At 40.6% G+C, this 4,597-nt stretch overlaps 1 pseudogene; it reads left to right on the top strand.

Moving 5' to 3' along the window:
* Positions 1-1,169: 1,169 nt before the first annotated feature.
* On the top strand, positions 1,170-4,342 carry LOC148716452 (ephrin type-A receptor 3-like; annotated as a pseudogene).
* The last annotated feature ends 255 nt before the right edge of the window (positions 4,343-4,597 follow it).

The following is a 4,597-nucleotide window of genomic DNA, read 5'->3' as shown; positions in this document are numbered from 1 at the left end:
GTAATCTTTAAAATCTTGGTGCTGATGCCTTCATCATCTGTTGCTTTGTGACTTGGAATGGTCAAAAGCAGTTCAGAGACTCGTTTCATAGTTATACTCGGGATCGCAAATGTATGTTCAAGTTGATTAATGGCACTTGAGCCATTCACAGGTGTGTTTTGCGTAGAAATCAAATTCTTTGGATAATCAATAAGGAAGGTGTTTAATAGTTCAGCCATACTGGTTTTGTCCGTAATGACATTACCGCCCGCTATCGATCAACTTTTCAATACTAGGTAGAGAATCATCATCGTCACGTGACAACCTCTTTATGTGATTCCATAGTTTCCTGGTGTTGTTTTTGTTTTCGCTTATTTCAATCTTAAAATAACCCTGCTTTGTCCTACTGATCAAACTGGAGACACTGTTTAGGGCTCGGTTGTGTAGGTCCCAGTCTCTTTCCAAATTATTCTTTTCTTCTTTACTGAATTGTCTCTTGTTTTGATTTCTTTCAAAATATTGACATTCAACCACTTGGGTTGATTTCTGCGTCTTACTCGTTCTCGTTTTAGTGGGAGATGTTCATTAACTACTGCTTTAAGAATCTTGTACAAAACGTCAACAATGTGATACAGGTCGTGAAAAAGAAGACCGCAATTCCAAGGTGCCGTTTTCAAAGACACGACAAACGCGTCTTTGTCTAGGTTTTTGATGTCCCTGTAGCTTACGGTATTGAACCTGCTATTGTTAGATCTTGTGCGATTATATCTCCTCGTACCAACAATAGGAAGGTGATCAGACATCCCAGAAAGGAATACGCTAATATTGTTTAGGTGTTCAGAATGACTGCACAAAGCCGACTCCATCTGTAGTTATTTTATTTGTGTAAATGGTCTTGCTTCCAATTTGTTGAATTGGTCAGGAGCCTAAATGCGGGATGTAATCTTGTTTCATGAAATCATTCTAGCAAATAACACCCAGGGAATTACAAAATCAGCAATCCGACGGGACAGGGCGGTGTTAACTGCATTTCTGAAGCAATCTCGATCGACTCATATTAAGCATAGCCATCTCGAATGATTGATCAAAGTTGAACCGTGACAAACTTTCCTAAAGGTGATTTCCTACGAAACGTCAGTAGCGTTAAAGGCTTCCTTTTATTTCGGAAGCTGGAGAAGAAGAAGGAGTGAATGCGAAGGCTCTTAGCTGTCAGGAGAGGAAACATTTTCTCCAATGTTATCCTTTCCGAGATAACTCAAGCCACACATCACAAGATTTGCCCAGGGCCAACAAGTTTTCTGCATCCGCTACATTATCCACATTCCAAAGCTCCATTGCAAAGTAAAAAACATAAAGAACAACAGCAACAAGAAAAGAAAATCATGTCTGGATGCGGTAATCGAGGTAAAGGTTAGGAAAGGGAGGCACCAAGCGTCATGGAAACCAACGACACAACATCCAGGGAATCACCAGGACAGCAATCCAACGGGACAGGGGGCTGCTAACTGCAGATCTGGGAATTTTATATGAAAAAGATCCAACAAGTTCTTAAGACTTTCTTGGAAAATGATATCTGTGATGGCGTGACCTACGCCCAACGTGCCAAACGAAAGACTGTTGCCGCTATGGATGAGGGTCTCAATGGGGTTAACTATTAACCGTCAAATGGCCAAAACATTAACCGTCAACGGTCAAAAAACGCAATAGTCTTATGATCAACCGTCAAATAAGCAAGCCAATGTTAGCCGTCAAATGTCTTAGATATCCTTAATTAAGAACTAAACGGTTGCCTTAGTTGGGGTCAGGTTTGGATAAAAGTTGTGATATATCTCAAAAATACATTTACCCTCCCATTGAGACCGTCATGGATGTGCTTTACGCCTTGAAACGCCAAGGCTGTACCCTTTATGGCTCTGGTGGCTAAAGTAATGAGGAAACCTCAAAGAACTGATTCACGTACGGCTCTTAACAAGAAGAGGCTGCAAATGTGTGGGGTGCGTTTGTTTGTAAGAGACATATGCAATCCGACAATTTCCCCCGTCGAACAAAGGAGAGCCAAATCAAATTAACGGCAATGTTTTTTATATTCTTGAGGATACAGAAAAATACCGCGGAAACCGAGCCGATCCCAACTTAACTCATTTCATTTGTTTAAATGGACTCGCTTTTAATTTGTTTAATTGGTCAGGACCTCAACTGCGGGATGTATTTTTAATGTTAATGTAATGTAATGTAGTCTTAATCCTAAAAACATTCTACGACATAACATCCATGGAATCACCAGGCCAGCAATCCGACGGGCAGGGCGGTGTTAAATGCATTTCAGGGCATTTGTACGAAAAGATCCGAGGAGTCCTTACAATTTTGTCGGGAAAATATATCCTTGCTGGAGTGGGTCTACGCCCATCGTGCAACAACAACAACAACAACAACTTTATATTTTTCACCCCAAATTATACAAGAAAGAAAAATTTATAATAATAGTACAGAAAGTGATAGGGGCGCTGGCTGCCCGAAATAACCTAAGAGTTCAAAGTGCGAGGCAGCCAGGCAGCCAGTACGTGCCATACGAAAGACCGTACATTTGAGACTGGCGACTTAATACATTTTGCTTTTTCGGTAACATAACAAAGCTTAAGGACATTCCAATTCTTTATTGGTTCAAAATAAAATGAAATGACCTTTCGACTTCTTTGACACATATAAACACCCTTAGACTTTAAGTTTTCGCCATCATTGTTGCTGATCACGCCTTTGACAAGAAGTGGTGAAGCAAGTCAATTCAAGCGAGTTGCATAAAGCTACTTCGAGTCAGCCTGGTTCACTGGGTATCTTGAGAAGACACAAAGGGCTTGCACTGTAAGTAACCCGGAGAACTCCACACAATTCCTTATAATTTTATTAGAAGGAATTGTATGGAGCTTTTTCAGTGTTAATCGAGGCGCGGTGGGTGTTGTCACGTATGATCCTTACGAGGTGTTTTTCCCGACGCTCTTCTGATAGAAGAATGTTACATAATGAAAGCAAACCAGAAACGATTGAGGAACAACTCCGGCTTGCACATGTCATTAAGTTCATTAAAACGAGCATTGAATTCCCTGCACATCAACAGCTCATTTGTATTTCGAAAATAGATCAGTTAGCTACATCATTAGGACGGAATTTGTGAAGGATTTTGAAGATGAAGAAAAACGAAAAGAGCGAGTTATCAAAACACGAAAAAACACTCCAGAAGAAAGAAACAGACAGAGAAAAGAATTGAGAAAGAGGAAACAGGGGAAGAAAACGCCGAGTTCAACGAATATAAAATGTTGAACTAAAATCATTCAACCGCGAAGCAAATGACTTGGTGCCATGTACTTCTGAGGCCAAGAAAAAGAAGCCATGTCCTTCCACCAATATCTTGAGCCAGAAAATGTCGAGAAACCTGGTTTCTTCGCGCTTAAACCAGGCAGTAAAGGGAAGAAAGTTGACTAGGGTGGTTGCTCAAGAGCTGCTAACTTAAAGATGATTCAAATGGCTGTTGGTCCCGACGCAATTACCTCACAGAAACCTCGCGAGAAACGTCATCAAACCTTTTTAATTGCGAAAAAACCAAAGCAAGTAATGGATCCAAAACTGAACACTAAGAACTTGGGCCAGAGAACATTAAATACTTTTCTAAAAATCCAGTTAACAGTGGAAGCTTTGGACAGTGTTTTCTCGGGCGCTATCGAGGCATCGAGGTTATTGTTCAGCAAAAGACTCACAATGAAACGTTAGAGGATAAAAAACGAGCAAGGAGAGATTTACTCCACGAAACAAGGGTTGCTTCTGCTTTGGGGGACCATCCGAATCTACCCATGATTTTTGGTTTTGTTACAAAAGGTCTCACTATTATGCCTTTTGACTCAATTTCATGGTGTTCAGCAAGAAAGTGTAACTCTCCATCAAGCAGCCGATAACAACATAGTCACCAAAGCAAACTGTATTTCTATATCTCAAAAGATATGTAGTGGTTTAGACCACGTGCATTCTAAAGGATACTTTCACAACGATATCAACGGAAATAATGCTGTACTAGAACGGCCCTCAATCTGTGGGGAATTCAGCCAAGTTCTTGTCGACTTAGGAAAGAGCCTTAACATTTCATCTGTTCTTTTGTACCGCAGAAACGGCACCGTTATGAAATACAAAGGGAAAAGGTATTTACCCCCTGAGGTTGTAAGTGAACGACTCTACAGCGTTGTCCGTGACATTTTTCCATTGGGAAGAATGCTTAAAGCGATATCGTCTATGTTGGGTTTTTATGAAAAGGTCAACCAGAGATAAGCCGTCAGAGAGATGTAGCCTCGATGTTTGCTCTTTTAAATCTAAGGTGTAGTACTTTCCAAGTCAGCAGACCTAATATCAGATAAATAAAGGCTGATAGTTTCTAAAGAAACTGTTAGGGGCTGCGTCGGTGGGGGTAACGAAATAATTTGAATATATTAACAAAGTTGAAATGGTAAATTGGCCACCGTTACGATTATAAAAGCTGACGTTTCGAGCGTTAGCCCTTCGCTACCTTCCGACGAAGGGCTAACGCTTTTAGTTCCACTAATTTATTCGTGTTTTTCTCCTTGCCATGTTTCCACCA

This window comes from Stylophora pistillata, chromosome 14 (genome assembly GCF_964205215.1).
Source record: "Stylophora pistillata chromosome 14, jaStyPist1.2, whole genome shotgun sequence".
Classification (NCBI taxonomy): Eukaryota; Metazoa; Cnidaria; class Anthozoa; order Scleractinia; family Pocilloporidae; genus Stylophora; species Stylophora pistillata.
Note: the sequence above shows the minus strand (reverse complement) of the source record. Positions and strands in the feature narration are given on the sequence as shown.